Consider the following 14,381-nt stretch of genomic DNA (forward strand, 5'->3'; position numbering starts at 1 on the left):
TGTAATAAGGAGTTCATGATCTGAGCCAGTCAGGTCCTGGTCTTGTTTTTGCTGACTGTATAAAGCTTCTCCATCTTTCGTTGCAAAGAATATAATCAATCTGGTTTTGGTATTGATCTAGTGATGTCCACATGTATAGTCTTCTTTTGTGTTGTGGAAGAGGGTGTTTGCTATGACCAGTGCATTCTCTTGGCAAAACTCTATTAGCCTTTGCCCTGCTTCATTCTGTTCTCAAAGGCCAAAATAGCCTGTTAGTCCAGGTGTTTCTTGACTTCCTACTTTTGCATTCCAGTCCCCTATAATGAAAAGGACATCTTTTTTGGGTGTTAGTTCGAAAAGATATTGTAGGTCCTCATAGAACTGTTCAGCTTCAACTTCTTCAGCATTACTGGTCTGGGCAAAGACTTGGATTACTGCAATATTGAATGGTTTGCCTTGGAAACAAACAGATCATTCTGTCATTTTTGTGATTGCATCCAAGTACTGCATTTTGGACTCTTTTGTTGACTATGATGGCTATTCCATTTCTTCTAAGGGATTCTTGCTCACAGCAGTAGATATAATGGCCATCTGAGTTAAATTCACCCATTCCAGTCAATTTTAGTTCGCTGATTGCTAAAATGTTGATGTTCTCTCTTGCCAACTCCTGTTTGACCAATTCCAGTTTGCCTAGATTGTGACTGTGAGGTGACACCCCACGTCCAAGGGCAGAGAAGCCTCAGCAAGACATGAGGCACTGGAGCGGTGGCTGCGTGGTGCTGGACCAGTGGCTGTGTGGTGCTGGAGCGACTTTGAGGAGGTATCCCACCTCCAAGGGCCAAGGAGAAGCCCCAGCAAGACAATAGGAGGGGCAAAATCGCGTTAACAATCAAACCCCATACCCGCCAGAGACCTTCAGGGGGCTCAAACATACCTTGTGTGTACCAGGACCCCATAGAGACTGAGTCAGGACTGTGTGTGAGAGCCTCCTGAGGAGGTCCGGGTCAGCAGTGGCCTGCTGCAGGGGCAGGGGCTCTGGGTGCTGCAGACCTGGGTATGGCATAAGCCCTCCTGGAAGAGGTCGCCATTAACCCCACCACAGAGCTGCCAGAACTTACACAGGACTGGGGAAACATTCTCCTGGAGGGCACAAACAAAACCTTATGTGCACTAGAGCCCAGGAGAAAGGAGCAGGGACCTCACAAGAGACTGACCCAGATTTGCCCGTGAGTGTCCAGGGATCTCTGGCAGAGGCATGGGTCAGTGGTGGCTTGCTGCAGGGTTGGGAGCACTCAGTGTAGCAATGTGTGCATGGGACCTTTCAAAGTAGATTATCTTCATTACCTCCACCATAGTTTGGCCTCAGGTCAAATAACAAGGAACAGAACAGAAACATCAACAGAAAACTGGATTAAAGATTTACTGAGCATGGCCCTGCCCATCAGAACAAGACCCAGTTTCCCCCTCAGTCAGTCTCTCCCATCAGGAAACTTCCATAAGCCTCTTATCCTTCTCCATCAGAGGGCAGACAGACTGAAAACCACAATCACAGAAATCTAACCAATCTTATCACATGGACCACAGCCTTGTCTAACTCAATGAACCTATAAGCCATGCTGTGTAGGGCCACCCAAGACGGACAGATCATGGTGGAGGGTTCTGACAAAACGTGGTCCACTGGAGAGGGGAATGGCAAGCCACTTCAGTATTCTTGCTTTGAGAACCCCATGAACAGTATGAAAAGGCAAAACGATTGGACACTGAAAGATGAACTCCCCAGGTTGGTACGTGCCCAATATGCTACTGGAGATCAGTGGAGAAATAACTCCAGAAAGAATGAGGAGATGAAGCCAAAGCAAAAACACATGGCTGTGGATGTGACTGGTGGTGAAAGTAAAGTCTGATGCTGTTAAGAGCAGTATTGCATAGGAACTTGGAATGTTAGGTCCATGAATCAAGGCAAACTGGAAGTGGTCAAACAGGAGATGGCAAGAGTGAACATTGACATTTTAGGAAGCAGTGAACTAAAATGGACTGGAATGGGTGAATTTAACTCAACAGTAAGCACAGAAAATCATACACTTAACTCTCTTTCCAGTTGATATAAGGGAGAGGAATCTATCAAGTATAGAGGTTAGGTCAATTGTTTTATGTTAACTGCCCCAAATAACAACTCATTGCCAACATCTGCTGGATCATCGAAAAAGCAAGAGAGTTCCAGAAAAACATCTATTTCTGCTTTATCGACTATGCCAAAGCCTTTGACTCTGTGGATCACAATAAACTGGAAAATTCTGAGAGAGATGGGAATACCAGACCACCTGACTACCTCTTGAGAAATCTGTATGCAGGCCAGGAAGCAACAGTTAGAACTGGACATGGAACAACAGACTGGTTCCAAATAGGAAAAGGAGTACGTCAAGGCTGTATATTGTCCCCCTGCTTGTTTAAATTATATGCAGAGTACATCATGAGAAATGCTGTACTGGAAGGAACACAAGCTGGAATCAAGATTGCCAGGAGAAATATCAATAACCTCAGATATGCAGATGACACCACCTTTATGGCAGAAAGTGAAGAGGACCTAAAAAGCCTCTTGATGAAAGTGAAAGAGGAGAGTGAAAAAGTTGGCTTAAAGCTCAACATTCAGAAAACGAAGATTATGGCATCCGGTCCCATCACTTCATGGAAATAGATGGGGAAACAGTGGAAACAGTGCCAGACTTTATTTTTTTGGGCTCCAAAATCACTGCAGATGGTGACTGTAGCGATGAAATTAAAAGACGCTTACTCCTTGGAAGAAAAGCTATGACCAACCTAGATAGCATATTCAAAAGCAGAGACATTACTTTGCCGACTGAGCTCCGTCTAGTCAAGGCTATGGTTTTTCCAGTAGTCATGTATGGATGTGAGAGTTGGACTGTGAAGAAGGCTGAGCGCCGAACAATTGATGCTTTTGAACTGTGGTGTTGGAGAATACTCTTGAGAGTCCCTTGGACTGCAAGGAGATCCAACCAGTCCATTCTGAAGGAGATCAGCCCTGGGATTTCTTTGGAGGGAATGATGCTAAAGCTGAAACTCCAGTACTCTGGCCACCTCATGTGAAGAGCTGACTCATTGGAAAAGACTCTGATGCTGGGAGGGATTGGGGGCAGGAGGAGAAGGGGATGACAGAGGATGAGATAGCTGGGTGGCATCACTGACTCGATGGATGTGAGTCTGAGTGAATTCCGGGAGTTGGTGATTGACAGGGAGGCCGGGCGTGATGCGATTCATGGGGTTGCAAAGAGTCGGACACGACTGTGCGACTGAACTGAACTGAAATTATATAAAAGTAATTTTCAATGCTCGTTTTAGACACCACAAAAAATGATGCCAACATTTGAATTTACTTGCTCTAATGAGCAGTTCAGCAACTCAGTATGATTCTAAAAGACTGACTAGAAGATGAAGGAAAAAACATTTGATAGGGGCTGCCCAAGTAACACAGTGGTAAAGAATTTGTCTGCCAATGCAGGAGACATGACCTCGATCCCTGGGTTGGGAAGATCTCCTGGAGTAGGAAATGGCAACTCACTCTAGCATTCTTGTCTGGAAAACTCCATGGACAGAGGGGCCTGGAAGGCTACAGTCCATGGGGTCACAAAGAGTCAGACACGACTGAGTGACTGAGCACAGTACACAGGAAAGGAGAAAGAGAAGCAGTAGAAAAACAGCTTGAAAATGACTATCAAATTCCACCTTTATCCTCAGACACACTCCAATAAGGCAGAGATATTTCTAACAGCTTCCTGGATATTTCCACAGAGGTATTCCACAAATATCTGAAACCTAAGTTGTTCAGAAGACTTTAATAGCTTGTTAATATTCTGATATCAAGACTTCTCCTGCACATTCACTCCAACAATTACTACTTTATTTACTGGCATCAAAATGTACCCAATCTAGTAAATTTAGCCATCAACAACAATTCCTTTTCATATCTCACACTTTCAGTTCAATCACAAAATCAACAGACTTTACTTCAAAAATGTTCAATTCCACTCCCAATTTCCATCTACCTTTTCTAAGTAATACTTTAATCTATAATTGCCTCATAAGTGGTGAGATTCCTGAGCTCAGTACTCCAGTTCATTCCTAAAATGGCTGTATGTATTAAAATCAAACATGTAAATAACTTTTCCTTACCTAAGGACTTCTTTAGTTATGCTGCCTACAGCAGTGGTTCTCCAAGTGTGGTATCTGACTCAACAACATCAGCATCACCTGGAAACTTGTTAGAAATGCAAATTCTTGGGCTCCACCCCAGAACTATTAAATCAGAAACTCAGGGGTGGGGGGAGCAGCCTGCTTCACCAAGTCCTCCTGGTAACAAATACTGAGATCCAATGATTTAAATTGTTTCTGAAATGGTTTTATATTTTTTAGTAAAGGTGATTAAGAGGTTCAGCAAACACTATCATTTAAGCTTCTTCTGAATAATTTTGAACTATTTTAAAAACTGAGTTTAAAAAGCATATATTAAATTGGGCTGTATTATGAGATTTGGGGTAAACATCAAAATAAAACTTGGCCTGCTATTTCAGTACACAAAATGGCATAATGTATAAAAAGGTTGTGGCTCTGATCATATTTCATGTTTGTTTTCTATTCAACAAGTATACACTCAAGTAAAATTTTGCAAACATTATGGGTTTGCAAGCAGTGTTCAATTAGTTGCAGGCATGGCTCAGGTGCATCTATTTGTCCCTTCAGCTCATTAGAGCAAGTTAAATAGAAGGGCTTATGAATTTTGTGTGTTTCTTTACACATGTGATAGAATTACTCTAAGTTTGGGTTATAGTTCTACTTTTTCCAGTATAGGTTATGAAATAATTACCTATAAATCTTGAAGTGGATCTCTCGTTAAAAGCAAGAATCTTACATAGGTGTTAACATGGATGTATTGAGACTGATTTCACGCAAGACATCGCAAAGCCTTCCTATTAGTAACAGTTGCTCTTTCAGCTAACATTTGGGAGCTCTCAAAGCTAAAATACAGTACCAAAGTTCAATGACTGTCATCTGTCAGTAGAATTTACATTGCAGTGGCAAATTTTAAAAAGGTTTGCAAATAAAGCTATCCTCCACTTTCCCAAGACTTTGCTTTATGTCACCTCACTTTTACAAAATATCTACACTAGTACTTGTTTTTGCCAGCCACAAAAATCCAAAGAGAATTTTCCCTTCTACAAGAAGAGGCAGAAAATCAAAAACAGCCTTCAGTGTTTGTTTGGCAGGGACCCACTTCTGAGGCAGTGTGCACCCCAAGCAGGAAGAGCTGCACCTCCAAGTTCCTTCCCTGAGAACTACACTCCACATCTCAGCATCAAGTCCCAGGGCTCTGAACTGCATCTGTGAGCATCTACGCTTTATCTGGATCTATTTTGTGCATATATTAACAATATGTGTCCTAAGTTAACTGCTTCTTCACTTTATACCATTTTGGCTTAGGAAAGCTTTCAGAAGAAAGCTCTGCTTTTGCATATCAAGGGGAAACCTGTAATGACACAGTCTTTGACAAGTTCCACAGTTTTGAAGGAAAAAAAAAGTGTATATGAAATTATTACAAATCTAGTAATTAAAATGTGATGTGCTCAGAACAAAGTCACCATATTACCTATGAACAACAGCATACATGATTGGACAAAAGTCTTATTAAATCCTATAAAACAGTATGACAAATATGTTAAATTAGTAAACTGTTACTAAAAACTCAAATAAATAGTGGTACATGTCTAAAAATGCAGAAAATACAAAATTACTCATCACATATCCTTGATTAATTCAAATGTTGAAATTATGTAAAATCTTTCCAATTTAACTGCATTAGAATTTGAATGTGGCAGATCTCTGCATTTATTTTGTAGAAGTTTCTCAAATAGGTCAATTCAAGGATGCTAAACCAATATACAGACAACAAGAAAATTTTAATGTTTAAATCAGTTTTTAACACATCATCAACTAAACTGTAAGAACTGTTGAGACAACTCTATTAAGGGAAGTAGATAAAAATTTTAAAACCTCAGAAGTGGTAGCTCTTATAAAAGCTTTTGCCAGCTGTCATTAAGTACTAACTGTTCACTAATAAGGATTGGATACTAAGATATTTCAAAACAGTTTTGCCTAATCACACATAGATTATCATTTAAATTAATGGGTTTTTCTTTTTTTTCCTGGGTTAACTGTATTGTTACAGATAGAAAATTTCAAAATTCGTTTTCTTCATACCAAACTTAAATAGATGTCCTGAAGCAAAGTATAAATACTTCAAAAGAAACAAATACTTTATTTAGTCATTTAAAAGTCTTTATATAAATATCTTTCACATATAAATAATAGGCACGCTAATATGATTATATAGCATTGTAACAAGTTGAAGAACCTCAATCTGACAAAAGTCACAAATGTTACCAAGCTTATAGATGCATATAAAGTATCAGTAATGAAACTGATCCTTACAGTTGAGTCATCATTCAAGTAATTAAGCTGTTCTGAAATTTTAAACAGAGATCAGCACAAAAATGTGAGCATTTAAAAATGTTATCAATGAATATTTCAGAATATTACAAGATAAATTATTTTCACACTGAACAATGACAAAATGAACTGACAGATGAGTCAATTCTATCACCTCCCTCCAAAAGGACTTACACCTTGAGTTGAGAAAAAAAAAAACAACAACTTACTATTTCTCTAAAGTCTGAATCAATTTATTTAAAAGAGTATTCTGAGAAGAGAAAATGAATTAAGAACATTATCATTTGCCACTACTTATCTGTATGAACCAGAATTTCCTAGACACAATGCAATAAAAATAAAATTCAGAAATAAAGTGGATATTCAGGCTGATATAAAGTAACAACTTTCAAGTAAACTGCTAGTTTTAATTTCTAACTATATCCATTGATCAATTGACTTTATTTGAAATACAAGGTATGTTTGAAATTCCAGGATAAGTGTATACTAATAAAATGCTACTTTTACTTATTAAGAATTCTCTAAAATGTGGTGGTTTTGCTTTAAAAGGTTCTCTACAAATTACAAAGTTTGGAGTCTACTGGTATGATTTCACACTAGATAAATCCAAACTATAGATCATGACATAATCTATTAACAGCTCTCCCTAACTAGCTTTTAGTTTATTTTCTCATAAGGAATACCTCTTTTTTAGCAATACTAAGTGCTATGTATTCCTAGGACATATATGGTTTTATGCCCTTATAGATGCACTTATCTTGTCAGAGGTGTCCTTATTCTGCTTCTTCAAATTTTTAAATTTTAATACCAAGGAAATATGTTGCTTCCTTCTGTGAAGTCATCTGAGAGACTCAAGACAGAATTAACCACTTTTTCTTCTATACTATTATATACTTATCATGTATTTATCTATTTAAATGTATCATCTCCCTAATTGCCAGTAAATTCTTTAAATGCAGGAGCCAAGTTACACATTCCTGGATCCTTTTTCCAATTCTTAACAGAGATCCTAAACTTGCAATACATGTATAAACAGTAAAAATACAAGGCAAGTAAAAAAACAAAAGGAAACAAAGTGAGAATAGTAACTGGTTAAATTCAGTACCTAAAAATTAAGCTTTGAATAAGGATAGAATGTCACCGTTCTTTAGCTATTGTGGTTTGCAAACTATTTACCAATTTGTGATGAGATAAATATAAAAATTAGGTTTAAGCATTTGGAAAACTTGTATAGGAATTTCACAGTAAATTTTATGTCTGTTGAATCTTTTTGGATCTTTAAAATTTCATTTTCCTAATAATTAATTTTTATTATATTTTTATAATGTATCAGACAGTCTTAGGTTAAATATTGAAAAAAACTACAGATAGACTGAGAAGTAGTATGTGAGATTATGGAAATAGAAAGATGAGTAAGACCTTGAATCTTTTTCAATAAGAATTTGGTTTAGAAGGAAGAATATGATGCACACATAAATGTTTGTAATATGTATCAATAAATATGTATCAATATAAATGTATTTCTCAAAGTTCATATCATCATGATTGATTCTTTAAAACATATTTATTAATGAGATTGTGATGCAGAACTAGTATTTCTTTCTAAAGTTATTTATATGATGCCTAGATTTCAAATTAAAATTAGGGCTTATTTCCTATTATTGCCTGGTAAAGTTTTTAAGCTTTCCACAGAACTCTGCCTGACCAACATAATCTAAAGCCCTGGTAATCTATAACAGCAAAATATTATAATTTTTTTTCAGAAACTCTTTCAATATTTTTATTCCTATCAAGAGATATTAATTTATTTTCTTAGCCCTCTACATTAAGAGTTGGCAAGCCTTTTGTGTAAAGGACTAGATAATAAGTATTTTAAGGTTTGTGGGATATGTGGTCTGTTGCCACAGGTACACAACTCTGATGTTTTAGCAAGAAGGCGGCCATAGACAATATGTAAACAAATAAGCGTGGCTTTATTCCAATAAAATTTTATTTAAAAAGCTGGCAGCAGGTTTTCAGATTTGGCCCAAGGACTGTAACTTGCTGATCCCTGTTCTACATCATAGATATAACTCGAAAATGCAGTCGTGAGGAACATATCACATACTGATGCTCAAAAATAGTCTGTCATTTTTCTTTGCATTTATCATCAGCTTTAAAATTTTTAAAGACCAGGAGATTTACCAACATTCAGGCTTAGAGAAAGTAAGGCAGTATTTTTTAAGAAAAATCACGGTAAGCATATTGAAAAATATTTTGTGCCTCGTCTTTACCGGCACACATTGAGGGAAATTATAAGATTTCTTACTATTATTAGATAACAACAATCACATAGGCTATAGAAAACAAAAAGATCTATTTTCAGTAGTTTCCACAAACACTACAAGTAACAGTTCGTATGCAAAAATCCCACAACCCCCTTATAATGAACCACAAACTTGGTCCAAGTAGTCATAACATCATAAACAAACTAACCACAATTCGGAGTATGATGCTTTTTGTTCAACTCACATCTGATGAGGGACTTCAAAACGTAGAGTACTTGTCTGCATTAATAAGCCTGAATTGCACATTTATTTCATCTTTGAGGTTCAACTTGGCCTTCCCTAGCATGTGATCATTCCTTACCTTCAAGGGGAGAGACACAAAGCTCTTCAGAGGTCACTCTAAAACCGAAGTCAAATTCTAATCTTCCTTGTTCAGCCAAGTCTCCCCAGAGGAATGTGAACAATTCTCTTCTTCATTCTAGAACCCTTTACCCAGAACACAGGAGGAATTGGTAAAGGCTTAATATACGCTTCCAAAGAAGTCTCTTACGTTAGACTTCAAATACCTTAATGTACATGTTCTTTTCACTTTGTACTACATCCCTGTGAAAAGTCTTCTAAGACTCCAAAACTATCTTCACGCAGATGACTCAAAAAAATCTATTTCATAATCCTCTGTATCAAGTAGTTTACTAATGATTCTCAAAATATTATCATTAGATGATAAATAGCCTTAAAGAGCAGGAATAGTGAGAATGAAGAAAAAGGACTGTCTAAGAAGAATGCAAATAGATTTTCTTGTGAGCGTCCACACTGAAACAATAATGAGAAAACAGTACATAAAAACTGTTCTGAGAATGATTTCTCAGAGGGAAGCACCCTTGGAAAAGTGTTTGGGGATGCATTTAGATGTGCACTGAGGCCTAAAATTTAAGATGTAAAGTACTGTCATCAGATGTTAAAATACCGTGTCCTTTTTTTTTTTTCATTCTTGTTAATGATTCTTCAGATTTCCTAAATCTAAAATCCTACAGTTACCATTGGTCACTTTTCATTTTGCTTGAAAATTTAATCAATCACAAATTTTTGGTAATTATTTTTCGATTTCTTTTATACCACTGCCACTCACTCTCCTCCCATATAGAGAATAAGCTGAGGCTATTTTTCCTGTCAAGACTCTTCCACTCTTTCATCACATTTCTGCTAGAAGTCCTCCCCAAATACTAATTTTACTTCTCATATGTGTTAAAATAGTCTTATTAATAGGACAGTTCACTGTCTAGTATTAACAAAATATTTTAAACTCTTAAAATGAAGCAAATGCTTTATAGTAATAAAGACAGAATTTAAATAATTTATGAGCAATAAAATGATTACAGAGAAAGTTAAAAGAAATGGAAAATAAACCAAAGAAAGAGGCAAATATATAAGGAAAACAAATTATAGATTTACTAAGGACAGAGAAGAAAAATAAAAAATGAGAAGGATCATGCTTACTGCTATAACTGATGTACCTGCTATTATTATTATCCTAAAATCCAGGATAAAATATAAAAGTCATCATGAAACTATTACCTAAGTTAAATGAAAAAATCAAGCTTAGGCCTAAAGAGAAGGAAATACCAGCAAGAATTTTCTTAAAGGTGACTTGAAGGTTTTCTAGATAGTCCTCTATGTAGTGAATTTCTAGTTGGCTTAATTACCTAGGCAAGAATGTTTCAACTTATGACAGATCAGTCATCCTACCACTGGAGGGAGCCTGGTCACGTCTGCTTTGATGAGACTTTTACACTAGTAACTAACTTCCTGGTCTTCTCTGGGAACGAATTAGAACCCCTACCAAAGATATAAATTCGTTTAACATAATCTGATGGTTTTCAAGCTGTTTGCTTGTTTCTTTTAGTTTTGTTTTGTTTTCACACTAATAACAATTCATAGCATCTCCATAGTAATATCTGGGTCAAATAAATGAACCCAGAGGTCACATGCGCTAGTACAGATCTATACTCTAAAAAAAATAAAGAAAGAATTGTTGAATCAAGAACATAGACGATCTCTGATGCAAATACCTACTCAAAGCAGGTATCAAGGTCACAATGTACATGAAACACAGCAAACAGCAGGTTTCAAATAGAAGCTGAAAATAGATTTTAGGATTAAGGTTGAGAAGGATATAACTGATGTGATAGAAAAACATAAGCAAAGATTAGAATACTATAACTGATTTTACTGTTCATTTAAAATTCAGAATTTAGTTTCCATTGACTACTTATGAAACTGAAGTGACATAAGATTTACTACATAAAACACAACTGAAATTTTTAAAAAAGATCTAAATCAAATATTGGCCAAATAATGAAGAATTATAAAGCAGTAGTTCATCTCAAGAAGGTATATGGAGAATAATATTCTATTTAAAATAACTACTATTCTCTATTTTGTGTCAAGAACTGCTTTATAATACTTAATTATCTCAGCAACCCTACCGGACTGACATTTTATACCCATATTACATGAGAAAGCTTGAGGCTAAGAAGTGGTTAAGTAACTTTCCTAAGATCATATATCTATCAAGAGTCAACATTTCATGAGAGGTATGAATGTAAAATGGTATTACCACCATGCTACACACATGTCAGTGAGTCTCAGTAATGCCTACTTTAAATACTTGTACTATGAGAGGTAATAGTTAAGAGTATTCGTGCTAGACATCTGCTTTAAAACATACCATTAAGAATGATCTAATACAGCACTGTGTTACTAAACACTCCTGTATTACCTTTTGTTTTCAAACTTAAAATTTGTTTAATTCACACACCAATAAAGAAGACAGTCTCAGCTGATTTATAATTTAAGTAAATAAGGTAAAGTCCAAATTGAAAGGAATTTATCTTTCAAAATATGTGGAGGGAGCTTGGATGCATATAACAACATAAAGATGAATCTTTCCTCCACAGCAAGGAAAGAAAGCTTCCATATGTATAATGGAAAAAAAAAAAGATGAAGAGAAGCAGTGTAGAATTCTGTGTGTGGGGTCAGAGCTGTTTTGAAATGTCACAGGTCAGTGAGGGTCTGAAGTATCTATGAAAAGAAACAAACTGAAAATAAGTTTCCATATTACTAATGCTTCCAAATAAATTATTTGATTTTTTTGAAAACTTATCATATATGTCACTTGAAGCCACTTCAACATACAAGAGAACAGAAACAGTCTTTTTCTTACAACAGAAAAATCTGTTGTAAGAAAACAGCACATCTTCAGAGGTTTTCTAATAGAAGTCTGTCCAGAATCCTCATTTTGGACTACAAGTGAAATTTAGGCAGGGTCTTGTATTAGCGACCAGAGCACACATGCCTAGGATAAAACTACACATAAGATAATGTGTGTATGAAAACCCTCTTGCTTAATTAAAATATCCAATTATATGACCACTTGGATTCTATCACAACTTCTTCAGAAACTATTAAGCATTTTGAGGGATGATGAGAGAAAGAAGCATTGTAAATTGTTACTAATAATGTAAACAGATAAGAAAAAAGGCAAATGACAAGGAAAAAAGTAAAAGAGGATAAGACAAACATAAGACAATAAGACATACAGTTATGTTTGCCAGCAGCTATAGCTCTCAGTTGATGTAATATGCAAAACATTATAAAATTAAAAACATCTGTAAGTGGAGAGGGCAAAAGGAGATGTTTATTAAACAATCATATGGTATCTTCTCTTATTCTACTTCATTCCACATCTAAGGAATTAATATTGCATTAATTTTTTTCATCATCAGATTCATATTAAAGTAGGAAAAGTAAAGAGCAAACAAGACACATTTACTTATACAATTATACAATTATGAAAATATAACTCATTATGTACTTAAATGCAAAACAGATCTGCCACAAATTTTTGTGTTATAGATTTCCAGAAGTAAAACAATGAGACTGGAGAGGGAGTGAAAGGAAGGAAATGAAGGAAGCAAATTCATCTAGCTGAAAATTTCTCAATATAAAAGTATGACTAGACCTGGTTGAAAAACTTAATGTAACATTTTAAAATTGTTCTGTAAAAGTAACTATATCATCTCCTCTAAATTATTCCTATGATGCCAACTTAACACTTTTGGAATTGACATACTGAGTTTCACAAAATGTAAAGTTAGGCATTTAACAAAATCTTTAATGAGCTATTTTCACACTTTACACATCTTTTAATAAAGAGTTAGCCTTTTGTAGTTGAAGATATAAGCTATTTTATAAAATGAAACTTTAATTAATCTGTGTTGAATCTGTTAGAAGTTTGCAAATAAGTAGTAATTTTCAAACTGCCTAGTGCCAGTACATCCCCAATTAAATGTTATATAATTCATTCATTTTGTAGGATTAGTAATGTGAATCATAGAAACTAAAAAACATTACCAAAATAAAATAACTCTACTCCAGGAGAAGAGACACGGTAAATGCAGGATATTAATTTTTGTACATTATTAACTCTGTAAAGGTCATTTAAAAAACTTTATTTTTCTTAGTATCTTTGAAACATCTGGTAAGTGCAATTTTAAGTACTAAGTACTGGCTTTTGAGGAGCAACCATGAATTGCCTATTTCCAATAACTATAGTGACGAGCTTCTGATAAATCATTGAAGCAGATGAAAATAAAATCTACCTTTATTACTGCTTTCTGTCACACCAGCATAGGAAAATAAAAATATTTACAATGGTAACATTATAAAGCCATTTCACAAAAGCATAAACAAACCCATAGGACTTTCTATGGGGTATGTTAAAAATAATCTGTACAGTCCAATAGTGCAACTTCCTATATGGAATACAAAAACAATGAATTGTTAATGTCAAAAGTATGTGCACTTATTACTATGGCGACCAAAACAGTCTAGGGATGAAGAAAATAAAAGCAGCTTTTGCAAGAATATTTATTATCTATACTACACCCTTTTCAAAATTATTTAAAGTGCCTTTGGCTTCAAAGAACAATTAATCCAAGAGTGATTGTCCTAAATTTATTTATAAACGGAAATTCGGTGTTCAGTTGTACTATACAGCAACGCCTAACCAAGTTATTACCATTTAAATGACTGAAGACCTCTGCTCTCTACTTGGATTATATACTGATCAATTTTACGACCTTATTGTAAGTATATTAGTATATCTACATAACCGTGACTAAAAACCATTTTTAAATCATCTCTATACAGAGTTAAACACTAATTTCATTTACAGTCAAAACTGTTCAGGGTCATCTTGACAACACATAAATTATTTTTCCTTTGTCACTTGTATAATTTTTTACAGTTATTACATCAATCAGTACTAATCAGATGACTTCTTTACAAATGAAGTTTTATTTCACATTACTGAAATAGCACTGACTCTCCAACTACTCCAGCTAATAATACAGAAGCGCTGTAACTACCCATACTGCACATTGTACTAGTTTACCTTTAACGCTCAGACCTGTTTAATCAATTTCCTTTTTAAGGAGACTGTCAACTTTAACAATAGAATAAGCGATATAATATCAAGACACAACGGTAAGTACTCGCCACATACTCTGAATCACGGCAGATATATGAGGCCACTTCCATTACACATTTTTGACA

At 35.3% G+C, this 14,381-nt stretch overlaps 1 protein-coding gene across 1 annotated transcript in view; it reads right to left on the reverse strand.

Annotated features, from left to right (window-relative positions):
• LOC120860448 (phytanoyl-CoA hydroxylase interacting protein-like) overlaps positions 1–14,381 on the reverse strand; it is a 122,231-nt gene that overhangs the window by 106,758 nt on the left and 1,092 nt on the right. The window lies entirely within an intron of this gene.

The sequence above is a fragment of the Oryx dammah genome, unplaced genomic scaffold (assembly GCF_014754425.2).
Source record: "Oryx dammah isolate SB20612 unplaced genomic scaffold, SCBI_Odam_1.1 HiC_scaffold_11077, whole genome shotgun sequence".
NCBI classification, from domain to species: domain Eukaryota; kingdom Metazoa; phylum Chordata; class Mammalia; order Artiodactyla; family Bovidae; genus Oryx; species Oryx dammah.